Below are 16560 nucleotides of genomic sequence, written 5' to 3'. Positions count from 1 at the left end.
CCACAGACCTGGGTGTCCACATACAGGTGTTTAAAAAAAACCCCAATACTACAAAATCACAAATTATCAGACACTACCTCGTTCAAGATCTCATAAATACATAGCATACTATTTTCTGTTGCATTCCCTCCCGGGGAATAGTATACATTGCAAATCACCAACAAGTATCTCAAACACATGATGAGAGACTTGATTTCACTCCAACCATAAGGCTGCCCATTGGGTGACCTTTATCATTCTTATTTGCTAGTTTACAGTAGGTCTAGTTTACAGTAGGTCTGATAGCAACAACATGAATGCAGGATATGTCTGCAGACATAATCAACTCACGGCCCGCTTTCAAAGCTGTAAACTGTCTAGGGCCACAATTATTCCAAGATAATAAGTCTAAATATCAATTCCGCAAAGCAAGCTTTGAAGGCAGGAACCTGGCCAACCAGGTCCAGACCCCATCATGTTTCCCACAGAACTTGGACCATGGTCCTCCAAAGCGTTCACATGAACGTTGGGGCCAGCATTTGTGGTGGTAGCTCTAATGTTTTGCTTTGCTGGTGATTTTTTATATCCCCTTAGATTTAGGAATGATGTCATAGCCCATCCGCAGAAATTCCATAAAATAGTCCAAGATCATGTTAAGGATTGTGATGGAAACACACTGTACGTATGAGGAATCGGTCCTGCAATTATCCAGGAAGTCAACATACTCCAGGTCCTTGAACCAAGTACACATACAGCAGGGATCATAGAGAATAAGCCCAGCACTTGTGAGCAGATTACAGGAGCTGAAGTAATATTTGGAAGGAACTGTGTTATAATAAAGGCTGGGTTGTTTGTAAAGGGACGAAGAGCACCTGTTGCTTGATCCCTATCAAAATGATCTTTGTGAACCTCACACTGCTGGGGTATTGCAACAGTGTTAAATCGCCTATTATCGACCTCCACTTTCACATGAGAGCACATACAATCATTATACTGCGAAACTATGCTCTGTTCAAGATTTCCTTCTTTGATAAGAGTACTGTTCGTCTGCTCTGTTCTGGTAGCGTCATCAACTCTCTGTCCAAATATATCAGGCATTCCAGAGATACCAGACACATCAGGCTCTCCACAGCTGGCCCCACTTTGGAAGGAAACATTCGGGCCAGACTCTGGAATCACCACAACTGGATCAGATAAGGTGCCACAATCCTTTGAATAGCATAGCTTTAGAAGAGAGTTGTTACTATTGATGGGCGAAGACTTCAAACTATCATGAGGGCTGATATCAACCAAACCCACTGCTTCCATCACACTGGTTTGACTTGAGCCACCCACAACCACCATGGGAAAATATGCTGTTATCTTAGTATCAATACCATGCGATTCCGGCTGTGCTGAATTTAAGTGGCCCCCCCCATGTGGGACCATCTTGGGGGCCACACCCAAATTCCCCTGCTCCACATTTATATTGCGCAGGTTATATCCCACTTTCCTTTTAGCCGGAATTAGTTTGCGGGGGATTTACAAAGGCAGATTACCTATGCTAGATGGTCGCTCTACACAATTTAGCAAAACATAAAAGTACAGATCTGCACGGATTAAAAATGTGATTACTATTACCCACTTTCAGCTCCTCGTAACCCAGAATTTCAATTATGTATAGCATTCTCTACAGCAACTGCTTCTACTACTCACTGTCATGCACTTAAAGTATGCAATCGTTTCATACAGCACGTACAGCTCAAAGGGTCCTAACAAAGGAACCCCATAGTAGTCACAGTGCGCGGACTCCTTGGGCGAACAAAATGAGCAGAAAGCAAGAAAATCAGGGTAGCAAGGGAGCAATACAACATGTTGATGTTGGGCTTGAACCGGGCTTAATGCAGCTGTGATGTAAAACACTCTATTTAACTAGCGCAATCACAGTCAGAGCCTTACTCTGTCATGGAACACTGTACTCTCTGTCGCCCCCTACTTGGGGGCACTGCAGACAGAGGCGTTGCTAGAGGGGGTAAGGGGGGTATAGCTCCGGGTCATTTGGTTGTAGTCCTGGATAGAAGCTCAGGGGCTACAGCCAAAAGGCTAGCTAGCCCTGATAGTACCAACATTAGTGTAGCGCCAGATCTTTTCCAGACCTAGCAACACCCCTGACTGCAGGATATAGTGACAGACATCAGCTGGCAGTCACTCAGCAGTCACCAGGAGCGATATACCCGACTTGCCCTCTCCTCCGGACTTCCTCTCCCCACGCTAGAAACACTAGCTGCCATCTGCAGCAAGTGATGTGCAAACTTCCCGTACTGCCGAACAAGAGCAAAGAGGAAAGAACCTCACTACGTCTTATTGCATCTTACTTCCCAAGATCGTCAAGCTGCGCCAAGCCCAGAAACCGACAATCGTCTCAGTAGCTGCATGTATATCAGGTACAGCCGGTGCAACACTTGAAACATCTAATTAATTGCAATCCACAAAGACTGAAGTGTATCTGTTCAATACAGTGCTGTCCTTAGTACAGCTTTACACTGTAAAGGAAGACATCTTATATTGCCTCCTGTGCTGGGCCTTCTGGTTTGGGGCATAACACCAAATGCCCTCTAAATATCCAAGACAAATGCAATAAGCCTGAGTAAGATGATAGCCTGCCCACCACTATATATAGTCAATCGTGATTCCATCAGCATCTGATTAAGCACGTGTATCATTTCCAAGTGCTTCTTCAGGGAAACCAAAATGCTGGAATGCTCTCTTAAGTACAGCCATCAATGCTCAGCATAGTTAAAAGGACCTATTGACGATGTCCTTCCTGGACAGACAAAAATCACCCATGTGAAAAGGTCAAAACACCTCGCCAGGACCTAGAGGAGGAATCACGCACTATGTAGGAGGTTAACATCGCCATAACAATGGGGCCCCTTGACCCCACAGCAAACTAACCCACTTAAAAATTAAAAAAGGTTGCTCAAACAGTGGCATGATTTAAATAAAGAGACACCATTAGAATGCTCAGAAGTGTCACAAATAGGCATAAATGGGAGATATTTTAGGAGTCAAAGCATGCAAGTCAGATTATGCAGCACTCTTTGCACAAAACAAGTCTTGCTGCGTCAAGAGGCACTCATTTTGTAATGTACAAAGCAAGTGTTAAGGGAGTTGCGATGACCCAAACGAAACCCGAAAATTAAAGGAAATACATTCAAAAAGATGGGCAGGCAAGTAGCACATATTTCAATAAATTTTATTTTTTATTCTGTAGCAATTAGAAAGTCTGACTCTTGGTGCAGAGGAAACAAAAATATGCCATTGGATTTCAAGCGACTCTCAAGTTGCACAGCTTTGATGACGGGACAGACTAAACCTGTCCAGCATGGAAAGAGTAAACTTGTCCAGCTTCAAACAGCACGGCAAAGATCCCATTGGCTAGCATGCCATGAGGCAAATTCCCCTCCTAAAGTGTACATCAGCTTCAGCTCCATTTTGCCTAGATATATGTTTTTGTTACATTTGTCAAAAGCAACAAAATGAAATCTTTAAAAACAAGCCCAATACAAAAAGATGTTTCTCCTATCAGGGCAGATCATGCATTGTGTGAGTCAACAGAGATTACAAATGTCGATGATATATACTATACTATTTTAGTGAGATGAACTGTAACAAAATTCTTCCTGGCCCATCTAGGTAAATTAATGAAATAGGCCTACCTATACTTTCTCTTAATGTCTGGGCATACTAGCCCTCCCTTTGTCCAAGTTTGTCTTAGTTGTTGTCAGAGAGCTCCCCTTTCTAGCCTATCAATAGGAATGTAGAGATTATCTAATCCATAAAATTAAAAACTAGTGGAAAAGAATGTTTACATGGGCCAATGTTGCACAAAGGAAAACATTTTCAGAGTGTAAATATATTATGTGGTGTATTTTAACGTAATGTATGTTAATAGAAAAAGAATTGTAAGGGATCTTGCTCCTTTTGCATGGAGGAGTAGTAACCTCAAACAAAATCTCACAGAAACCGTTGATAGTACATACAACCAATTGTATTTGCCCCTTGTTGTCTTGGATTCTACTTACGGGTTTCGGACTCAAATATATAATGTTGAGTGCTGTCAGGGTAATAAAATTCATGTGCTGGATGATTCAAAGTTGATATGAGATCATAAAATAAAGTAAATTGAAGTCAAATTGTATCTCCTTTCTAATATATATTGGCCTAAACCCAGTCGCTCTGCGAAGAACACCGCGTTGCAAAGTTCCGATTTTAGATCGACTTCGCTGCCATTTTGGGTTCATCCGCCATTTTGATTTCTGTTCAAATGTAACTCTGTGTTCTAAAATGGTGGACTGTGTTTCCAACTTGTAACCGAGCCTTCCCGGCCCCTGCACTTTAATTAATGTTTAGACTGTCCGCGAGCCGAATGTTTAGACTCAGTAAATAGACCTTGTCCCATGCCTGACTTGTGCTCCTAGGATTGTCTGCACCAATAAGCCTCATCCACAAACATACATTGAAACTATGTAAAGTAAATGTCGAACAAGGACACTGGCTGAACTGCATTGTGAAGGGACATGTGCTAAGGCTTACTGCTAAATCCTGGAATACACTGTTGACATTGTAACTTGTTTGAACGTAAACCAAAGATAATCTGTGCGCATATTGTTGTATAAGCCATAAGTGAACTCGGCACGAACTCTAGACCATGGATTATTAACTTGCAGAGGGGCTGGACATTATTACTGAAATGATATAAATGCACGAATGTCCAGATTTCCAGTACCTCTCACTTCTCACACTGAAGGGCTGGCATTCACTGTGATGTACTGAGGGCCAGATAGCTATCTCATTGTGTTCTTTTTAAACTGTGCAGTCGAATAAAGATCTGTGAATCTTTATAAACCCGTGTTTGGTGTATTTCCTTTTGTGGTACTCAGCCTCGATATTTCCTCTTGCTTTTACAGATGGCGCACAAATAGGGACCCTCAAGATTGATGCCATCTCGTTGAAGGTTGACACGGCTATCGGGCCGGGATCGGATGGTGAAAAAGTGGGCCCCTTTCTTGGATGAGAAGCGATACCTCAACAGTACTGGACGACCCGATCCCTGGACAGTGAGCCCGCAGTCCGAGACGGCATCTTGACGAGGGTCCATATGTCGAGGTGAGCAGTTTTGCCGAAATCACCAACCACGTTGGACCTTTGTAGTCCTTTGTAATCCGATCGGACCTCCTTTGTCCTTTGATCAGGTGAGTCGTGACCTGATTCTTAAGTATCCTGATCATTTCATTTGGGGCATTGCACCTTGCGAGTACAATTATTGACCAGGTAACACCAGTAATCTGACATGCCTGAGAAATTGTCTGCCTGCTTCAGGGTGTTATTCCGCAGTGACAGACAATCTTTGGAATTTAGCCGACCGGCGCCATTGGAGGGGTCTCCGGCATGTACTGTAAGCACGGCATTGGTAGTATAGTGTTTAATGATATTTGGCAGACAGACTAGACATACTTCCGAACTTCAGTGGCCAACCAATGGTAGTTTTGAAATTCCTCATATAGAATATTTGGTGTCTATATTATTAAAGAAAAAGGCTAGACCTGCAGCATTTGATGTATTACAGAATTGGAAGAAAGAAGCTATGCAGCAACTTAAAAGTAGGGAAAAACATGCACGTCGTCTTATGTCCAACGCCGAAAAAGCGTTGTTGTATGATCGAAATAAACAGTCGGAGTCAGTTAGAATAATGGATAGGGCTTTTTCACTTGGTATTCAGAAAATGTATCTGTCTAAAGACTTTCATGTGTCTGAGGAACTAATTGACAAACTTCTAAATGAACAAAGGCCTGGTGCCACTGCGCCACCTCCGTATGTTCCTATACCTGCTGTTTTGCCTCCTCCTGCTGTTGTTCCTGCTCCTCCTATCATTCCTCTTAATGTTCCTCTTCCTCCGGTTGTTGTTCCTCCACCTATCATTGCTTCTCCACTTGCCCCTCCGTCTTTGCCTACTGTTACGGGTTTGGTAGATTTGCCTTCTGCACCAGTGATAGCACCTTGGTTACCGAATGCACAAGATTTGTCTACTCTTCCTCTTCCAAGTGGTTGCGTCCCCCTTGTAGTTGATAAGGGAGCAGAATCAAAGATTGTAACTCGTAATACTGTATCTAAAGAGAGAAAGTGTGATTTGACTGCATGGGCTAGACAGTGCATGGAGAAGGGTGAACAAGCTGATGTTTTTGCCACACTCTCTAATTTAGACAGTTTTCCGGAGAAAAATGTTTTCATTGAAGGGTTGGGAATTCATTTATGTGTAATGTGGAACAGACTAGATGATATAGATCTCCCACAAGGGTTGAGGGATCTGAATGTTTTAGCATATTCAAGAGATACTGTGGAGAAAGTACATGAGCACGTTGAGAGGGTTTTTGAGTATAGAAGGGAAAAGGAAAGATTACAGAATGAAGAAATTGATGGTAATAGTTTGGATGCTATGCTTGTACAGAAACGTTCTTTCCTTGTAAGTCAATAAATGAGGAAATGCAAATTTGCACAAAGGATGCGATTAGGTGGATCTCAGACATGTCGATATCTCCTGTAGAAGTATATGACACGTATAGTCAGTATACGCCAGAAATGCAGAGGAAAGTGATACAGCTAATGGTAGAATACCTGCAGGATAAATGCATAAAAAGAAAGATTTGTTGTCCCGCAGAATTATTGAATATCTACAAGAGAGCTTTTTCGTCTAACACTCCTTCAGCTGCTTTAGCACTCGATTTAGCTCTGTTGCTCAGTAAGCGTTCGGAGTTTCCTATCTCTCAGTTACCTATGAGAGAGGTTCCACCGACATTTGTCCCAAAAGTTGAGGTTCCAGCTGATGCCGGAACAGCACAGCTGCCTATGAAATTCCTGCACATTATGTGTCGCAGTTTGTTCACGTCCCATTCTCGAGGAAGGAAATGAACACCATTAAACAATCCATTCCCGATATTAGAAAGAATCCGACAGGGTTCTATAGAGAGATAGAATCTGTCTTGTAGTCATCAGTATCTACTCTGAGAGATAAAGATTTGTTATTTCCCGTGCTCCTACCTGTTGATTTGTGGAAACAGATTAAGACTGTAGATGATGTACTAGGGTTAGGAGACACATGGTTTAATATAGTTCTATTAGATAGAGAAAGGCCAGCTGGCAAGAGACCGCCACAGGTATTACTGACTTTGCCTGATAAAATAGTCACTATACTAAAAGCCATAATTCCAGAAAGAAGGATTATTTGGGACAAATTTACTGCTTGTGTCCAAGGGAAGTCTGAAGGTGCTACCGAAGTCTTTAATCGGTTCGAACAAGTGTTCTCGGATTACAGTGGACAAGATTTGAGCACAGAGTCTGGAAAATGTGTGCGTGGATTGTTGCCTGACATCCAGTCGCAAGTTATGTCTTCGGAGAGCGCTTGGCAAGCTAAGTCTCAGTCTGAAGTGTTGCATAAGGCTCAGTACTATGAGAACCAAGTCAATAATGAGAAAGAAAGGATTGAAAAGAGAAAGGGAGACCTGAAAACTAAAGTTCTATCACAACAAATTGTTAGAGGCCCTAGATGAGGTACTTCACAATTTAGGGGACAGTATGCTCCACAGGGAAATTTGCCATTGGGTCCTGTAAACGTGAACCAGTGTGCTTATTGCAGCCAAGAGGGTCATTGGCGTGCACAATGCCCGATCCTCCAGCAGAGGTCGAATAACGCATTTGGTAACATGGGTAGACGATCCAGAGGCCGCCCTGGGGCAGGGGGTGCTGGTAGAAGTCAGTTTTCTCAGAATTCGCAACCTTTTCACAGGGTAATCAGGCACCGAGTGTGGATAATAGAAACATTTTTGACCATCCTTCTGCTGCATATCTCTCTGAAGAACTTCCTTTTGATGACATTCTGTTTCGCTAGGATTGCCCGAAGCAGTGTTTGGAACCAACGCCTATTCCCGTTAATCAGAAAGGTCCCTACGTTGAGATGATAGTGGGAAATAGGAAACATCTATTCTTGGTAGATACACAAGCACAGAAGTGTTCCATTGACCATTCACGGGTTCAAAACATTCAACAGTAGGGGCAAACCAATGTTTCTGTAGGGTTTTCTGGTACGCCAGTGGTTTGTCCGGTTTCTTCGCCGGTACCGATTACCTTGGGTCCATTCACGGACCGCTATCCATTTCTTTTGACTATGAACTGTGGAGAGAATTTGTTGGGGTTGAATCTGTTGAAGGAATTAAATGTGGTAATTCATTGTTCTTTGGATGGAGTGCGTTTCACGATTTCACCACAGCAACTTTCTGTCTCTCAGTTCTTGACTAGGCCTTTGCCGCCGGAATTTTGTGATGTTCCGGAGTGTTTGTGGGCAATTGATGTTCTACAAATTGAGCCTGTTAAGATCATTTTGAAACATGGAGTAAAGTTGCCACATATTCCTCAGTATAAGATTTCGGTTGATGGTGAGCAAGCTTTGAAATGCATAGTCTCTGATTTTGTCATTGTGGGGTAATTGAGGAAATTGCAGGTAGTTTGTGCAATAGTCCGATTTTGCCTGTGTACAAGAAAGGTGATAATGCAATTCCTTTTTGTTTCATTATTGATTTATGTGCCATCAATAAATTTGTTGCTCCACAATTTCCTATTGTGCCTGATGTGACGCCAATATTAACCATGATTCCGGCTTCTGCTACTCACTTTAGTGTTGTAGACCTTAAGAATGCTTTCTTTAGAATTCCTATACACAAGGAAAGTAGATATCTGTTCGCGTTCACCTTAGGGGAACGCTCGTTTACATTTACCCGTGCGCCACAAGGTTACACAGAAAGTCCGAGTATCTATAGTAGGGCTTTGAAAGAGTAGCTTGACACACTCGAGTTGCCCACCACTTGTATACTGCTTCAATATGTAGACGATCTACTTTTAGCTGCTGCTCAGAAAGTGCCTGTAAGGAGGGCACCGTGTTGTTGCTTATTCCCCTAGCAAAACATGGATACAAAGCTTCACTCAAAAAGTTTCAATATTGTCGACAGGAGGTTGCCTATTTAGGCTATATCCTGTTAAAGGAGGGAAGAAGGTTGATGCCTGAACGGATAAAAATCATTTCTAGCATGTCCGTCCCAAATACACAGAGGGAAGTCAGAGCCTTGATAGGAATGGCTTCTTACTGTAGGCAGTGGATCCCAAACTTCTCTTTAACGATTAAACCAATGTTGGCTTTGACAAAGAAGGGCATTTCTTTGCCATTGCCGTGGAACTTGGAACACCAGCAAGCGTTTGATTTGCTCAAGACTGCACTATGTTCAGCACCAGTTTTGGGCACACCAAATTATGAAAAGGCCTTCGTGTTGTATGTGCATGAACGTGATGGATGTGCTTTGGCTGTATTAACGCAGGAACATGGAGGGAAGAATAGGCCGTATGGCTACTTTTCTTCCGCCCTTGATCCTGTTGCATGTTCTTTGGCAAGATTTTTGAGAGCTGTTGCTGCTGCGTCTGTAAAACAGAGCGAGGGTATGGTCCTAGGCCATGCTTTAAGGCTGATTGTACCTCACTCTGTAGATGTTCTATTAAACAGAACACAAACGCAACACCTCACCTCTGCACGATTAACGAGACACGAATTGATCTTGTTTTCTCTGCACATTAAAATTCAGAGGTGTTGCGTTCTGAACCCGGCTGAACTTTTACCTTTCCCGCAAGGTACTGCTTGGAGTGATGAAGCGTCACATGACTGCCTTTACACCACAGAGAAAGAGACTAAAGGCAGAATCAATTTGAAAGAAAGTCCTTTGAACAATCCACAAGGGGAGCTGTTTTGTGATGGCTCCTGTTTCAAACTTCCGGATGCTACATCCACAGCTGCTTATGCAATCACCATATTGAGCACGATTGTGGAGACCAAAAGAATCACGCATAACTCCACGCAGGCTGCAGAGATTATAGCATTGACCCGAGCTTGTTAACTTTCCGAAGGGATTAGAGTAAATATATATACTGATAGTCAGTATGCTTTTGGGGTGGTTCACAACTTCAGTAGACTTTGGGCAAAATGAGGTTTCTTGACCTCACATGGAACTAAGATCCAGTATGGCTCCTTGATAGTACGGTTACTCTCAGCACTTGCACTCCCCTCTCAGTTAGCGATCATGAAATGCGCAGCGCATCAGAAAATCATTGATGATGTAGGAAAAGGGAACGCTTTTGCTGACCAGATAGCCAAACAGACTGCCACTGATCTCTATTCAGAAATGTATACTTCAAAGGAAGCCACAAATGTTTGTACTTTGGATGAGGGTATCGTATCTGTAAAGAGTATACAAGATGATGCCACATTAGAGAAATCTAAACAATGGGCTGAGGGTTTGGCAAGATTGGATGATGATGGGTGTTGGGTGGACAAGTTAGAAGGAAAATGGTTGCTGCCAGATGCGTACATTACAATGATGGTCGCAATGGCTCATGGTCCCACCCACATCTGTGCACAGAAGGTTTCCAAAATGTTACAAAATGTCTGGGTGAATAATAACATCTCCAAAATAGCTGAACGTTTTGTTCAGAGTTGTATGATCTGTCTACAGCATAATATGGGAAAGGGCATATCGACTCCAAGGGGTAGTTTTGGTCCACCTTCTGTCCCGTTTGAGGTCATCCACTTTGATTTCATTGAAATGGAGTGTTGTAATAATTACAAATATGTACTAGTTGTTATCTGTGCCTTTAGTAAATGGGTTGAAGCCTTTCCTGTTAAAGATGCCACAGCAATGACGAACGGCGAAAACCATACTTAAGGAATATTTTCCTAGGTTTGGTTTGCCAAGGGTCATCAGGTCGGACAATGGTCCACATTTTATCGCTGCTGCAATTCTGCAGATATGCGCGGGATTACAGATGGATAAACGGGTCCATTCGGCTAGACATGCTCAAAGTGCTGGTTCGGCAGAGCGACATAACGGCATCATAAAGAACAAGCTCGCTAAGACATGTGCCGGCACCAAACTGAAATGGCAGGACGCCTTACCAATTGTGTTTTTATCAATGAGAACGACCCCACAGACTAAGACTGGGCTCTCCCCATTTGAGGTGCTAATGGGTAGGCCAGCTAATATTTGGAACCTACCTAAGCCAAAATCTTTGCAGGACATTGAACATGTACTTCTTTTCAACTACTGTGACTGGTTAACTAAAAATCTGTATTTGATTTATCAACAGGTGTGAAAAGCCCTTCCCGTCAAGTACAAAGGCCCAAGTCACGGCATACGGCCTAGAAGCTGGGTGCTGGTCAAATCATTTGAAAGAGCATCCTGTCTCGCACCGCATTGGAGGGGCCCACATCAGGTTCTATTGGCCACACAGACAGCTGTATGAGTGTCGGGGCGAAAGCATTGGATCCACGCATCACATGTCAAGAGGATTCCCTTCCCTTTGCCACACGATACAGAAGACACAGAAACCCTTACCTGCGCTGCTCCCAGCGATCATGAAGTATTGAGCAGCATCGAGAGTGCTTCGGAGACTCTCCCTGAGCCCGTGGGGCCCGGGGAAACAACGACTTTATCTACACGCTCTCCTACAGATCCTTTTTCACCATTGTCAGAGTCTGTTAAAAATCCATCACTTCCATCAGGAAGCAACGACACGTTGTTCGCAGATCACGCAGTACCAGGAGTCACAAGGTACGACCTGCGTCCACGGAGCCAGACTTACTGCATGGTTCGGCTGTGCCATCAGGAAGAATCATCGGAGGGCTTGCCTTTTGGCCCCGTTCTTTTGCACGTAAGGGATTCTGTTGGCTGGGGTTAGGGAAGGACTAAGAAAATGTGCGATCAGGAGATCGCCAGCAAATAAACTTTGGAGTGTTTTCGTTTGAAGAAACAATGCCTGCAACCGCTCCCACTCGTACGGAACAAATAAGTGACTGTGTGTCTGATCGTAACAATGGACAATCGAATGTGTGGTCCCCGAAAACGTATTGTTGTCTTGTGATTATGTTAACCGGCTTCACAATAGTAATCGCCAAGGATTTTGGTATTTGGAAGAAGTACATCCGCTTGAAATTCTTTTGCCTACAGAAAATGTACCCACTGTTTCTACACCTTTTGTGCATCTGCACATTCTATCTCCTAGAGACTCTCAGCACAGACAGAGATACCATAATAACACTTTATTACTTATAATGAATGCCACACATGCCATTTTTAATAGGTCTAATTATTGGGTCTGCTTGCATTTACCGCAACATGGAAACAAGGGGTTAGGCTCGTATATTCATCCATAACCTCTGACCACTGCATGCTATGCTTCTTTAAGGGCACTATTCTTTGGCCGATGGAACAATAGCATCTCGGGGAACTTTGATGGAACGAATTTGAATGATTTTGAGACACGAGTTCTAACGCCCCTGGGATGCTCACTCTTTGCAAATAGCAGCAAGCTTAACGTTGCTTCTATTAGGCCTTCTGATAGAATGTCTCGTCCTTTTCAATCTTTGATCTCTTTCAAGATGGCTCCTATAGGCAATAGGGATGCCACGCCACCTTCCTATACTGTTAACCACAGCCCCAAATCAGTTTCCTTCTGCATACAGAGGAATGGTACTCAGTCAATGGGTGATTTCAAGGGTTGCACCAACGTTGCTAACTTGACCAGTGAGGACAGACCTTTGTATGTAGGCAAACCTGTCTACTTTGTGTGTGGTAATTAAGCTTTCCCATGGCTACCTAGGGATTGGCAGGGAACCAGTTATTTAGGAATACTGTTGGGTATTCATAGCAAGCACTATAGAAATCTCTAAGGCTCATCCAAGGCGGGACGAGAATGGTGATACTTCAGCACAAGTTCTGGGTGACATAGCTTAATTCTTTGTACCATTTTGGGGGCAAATAATAAACTCTGAAGATATCAGAAGACTAGCGAGAGTACTGGAGAGGACCATCAACCGGATCCTTGACATACTTAATAACATGACTTTAGAACATAAAGCAATAAGGTTAGTGGTACTTCAGAACCGGGTGGCATAAGACGTCATCCTGGTTGAGCGTGGTGGAGTATGTAAATTAGTGGGATCCGCTTGTTGCGTTTTTGTGCCAGATTCCTCCCCAACCATCTTTAAGGCAATTCAAAATCTGCACGTTCTTAGTTCAGAAGTGCACGTTCCCGAGGGAAACTGGGATCTTAGCGCTTGGTTCTGGGACTACTTACGATCTTGAGGATGGAAGCTACTTTCAGTCTTGCTGATTTTTTTGGGTATTCTTTTGTTTTTCTGTTGCTGTATACAGTGTCTTCCTGGCATACGTTCGGTGTTAGGAGGATGTTGTGCACAGGCGATGGGAACATTGGGACAAAAGGCACACGCCCCAGAGAAAATGACAAACAAATTTGTGTTAAAGGAAATCTCTGTTTCTGACCTCATGGCGATTGATATTTCCGATGATAGTGATTCAGGGTGTATGGACATTGGGACGCGGACTAGAAGTAGTTGGGGCTTAGCTTAGGCAAAAAGGAGGGTTTGTTAAACGGGAAATCATATTGTACCTCCTTTCTAATATATATTGGCCTAAGCCCAGTCACTCTGCAAAGAAAACCGCTCTGCAAAGTTTCGATTTTAGATCGACTTCGCCGCTATTTTGGGATCATCCGCCATTTTGATTTCTGTTCAAATGTAACTCTGTGTTCTAAAATGGTGGACTGTGTTTCCAACTTGTACCCGAGCCTTCCCGACCCTTGCACCTTAGTTAATGTTTAGACTGTCCGCGGGCCGAATGTTTAGACTGAGTAAAGAGACCTTGTAGCATGCCTGACTTGTGGTCCTAGGATTGTCTGCACCAATAAGCCTCATCCACGAACATACATCGAAACAATGTAAAGTAAATGTCGAACGTGGACACTGGCTGAACTGCATTGTGAAGGGACATGTGCTAAGGCTTACTGCTAAATCCTGGAATACACTGTTGCCATTGTAACCTGTTTGAACGTAAACCAAAGATAATCCGTGTGCATATTGTTGTATAAGCCATAAGTGAACTCGGCACAAACTCTAGACCATGGATAATTAACTTTAAGAGGGGCTGGACATTATTACTGAAATTGTATAAATGCACGAATGTCCAGATGTCCAGTACCTCTCACTTCTCACACTGAAGGGCTGGTATCCACTGTGATGTACTGAGGGCCAGATAGCTATCTGATTTTGTTCTTTGGATACTGCGCAGTCGAATAAAGATCTGTGAATCTTTATAAGCCCGTGTTTGGTGTATTTCCTTTTGTGGTACTCAGCCTCGATATTTCCTCTTGCTTTTACAAAATAAAGTTTAAAACGTTAAAATGTACATGAAGAATATTATTTATATCACAATAGATACCAAGAAATATGGATAATTACATAGTACATAAGATAAATTTAAAAAAAATCATTTATTTTGTTGAGAAATAGTGCTTAATCAAATGAATTTCTGTTTATATGTTTTTATTAAATGTACATATTTTCTTAGTGTCTGAAACTTGAAGTATGCTGTTAAAGTGGTATCTCAGTCTCGGGCCTTTTCTGCAGCTAATTGTATGTTATCATTGTTGAAATACATACTTTGTTCACTTGGAAGATGAACTTGAAGTCTTATTGTTATATGCTCCCTCTAGCAGTGATTATAGGCGAAGCAGGTAGGACGGCTTTGGACACACATACATTTGGCCTTTTATTATATATTATGATGTACACGGCAACTAAGGTATCATACCTATCTTGATTTAGTTTTCCCTAAGCAAAGCCTCCAGTATGTTTATTTAAGTTGACAAATGTGTATAAATACTTGGGACAGGTATTGGTATTCCCAGGTAATGCATTTCTGTTTTTGTTTGAATACATTTAGGGAGAGTCTGTTTCCATGCCATTATTACAGTTTTCCTTTCTTTAACTTTGTGTCTCAAGGGAGCAAAAGTGTGGTTACTTTTATGATGAAGGTTGGTATATTCATAACAGATTTCTATGTTTTATGGTTGCAAAAGTATATTTTGCATGCAGTCTGCAATGTATTCATGGTTTGTGTTTCACCTTATGCCCTAACATTTGATCTTCAGTAGCCTCTCTGCCTTTGTATTTCCAAAGATTGGTTGCAGATTGTTCAGAGACTATTGTGAACTTCTTTCTGTAAAAAACGATATGGTAATTTTTCATGCCGTATGCCAATGGCAGATTCTTTTTCAGGTTGATGATCAATTTCTGATAAGCTTCTGCTCACATTCTGATAACCATTTAAAACTGCTTCCTTCTTTGCCATGGCCAAACAAGGGCGTACTCAACATTTTTATTTATACTGTGCATAATAGTTGAGCCTTCAATGAAATTAGAAATGTGAAATTCGCGCTCTGAAACACCTGTGTACGAGCGCGATAGAAATAAAATATCAATTCAATTCAATTCAAATTACTCTAGGTGACTTGTCATCAAATTGTGCTATCAAGTTGGCTAATGCAATTACTGACTAGGATCTTGTCCAATGACTTTGTCAGAATCCTTGTGGCCATAAAATGTGAGTTTCGATCTGTGCCACTTTTCAGCTTTGAACGTTAAGTTGGTACTTTGAGTGCTAAACACACTGGGTGAAGGCCCCCATTGTGGATTTCATGAAGAACAAAAGACGACAATAACATTGTTGCTGTTGAAGGCATTCATGATTGGCCAAATTACCTTGGAGATTACCTTTTAAAATGTAACTGATTCTGAAGACATGCATTTGTCATGAAGACTCCAATTAAAATACTCTCTATTCAAGGTTCTGTAATAATATAAACTTTAATTCAAACAATAAAATGCAAACAACTAATTACAAAACACTAGAAAAACCCACCCCTGTACAAAAAACATAGAGAATGCAAACTTTAGTAAAAGATCACTCTGGGTAGATGAGGATGTTTAGGGAATATATTGGAAACCATGCCTGTGTTCATGGGTATATCTCTGAAGAACAAGGTACATCGAGAAGGGGGACAAGTCCTCTTCAAATACCTTTTTGTCTTATTCTTGCAACTCAAAATCTTCAACACAGGCCTCACGCCTTTCTCAGGGATAGTAATTCTGTGTTGGGTTTGGGATAGTGGGTGACTTTCTCAAACACATATGGGCCTCATTATAAGTTTGCCGGACCGCAATTAACGTGGAGAAATTCCATTTACTGGCACGTTTCTGGACTGCCTTACAGGTTTGCCGGTCAAGTAGCCTGATTTACTTTCAGCCAAGAGCCGGAGGTAAATCAGCCCCCCCCACTAGCAAAAAACAGCTGGTATTACTGGCACTGGTAGTACAGGTGCTGGTAATAAAGACAATCCCCCAAGGAGCCATATGGGACTCCATGGAATGGGGAAAACCGGTATTCCTGCCACCTGTAATATGCAGGTAATTCCGGCATATCAAGCATCATGAACGGTAATATCATTTGCTGGTATGATGCCAGAATTACAGATGGGATACTGGCAACCTTATAATGATTCCATAGTGCAGTTCACAAGCAGCAATGGCAGGTGGCACCAAGAAGCAGGGGACAGGCAGGCGATGTTCCAGTTGGTGTAGCTCACAAGTAGTTT

Source organism: Ambystoma mexicanum, chromosome 1q, assembly GCF_040938575.1.
Source record: "Ambystoma mexicanum isolate Mex_15411 chromosome 1q, UKY_AmexF1_1, whole genome shotgun sequence".
Taxonomy (NCBI): domain Eukaryota; kingdom Metazoa; phylum Chordata; class Amphibia; order Caudata; family Ambystomatidae; genus Ambystoma; species Ambystoma mexicanum.
The sequence above is the reverse complement of the archived record's forward strand: the minus strand, read 5'-3'. Positions refer to the sequence as shown.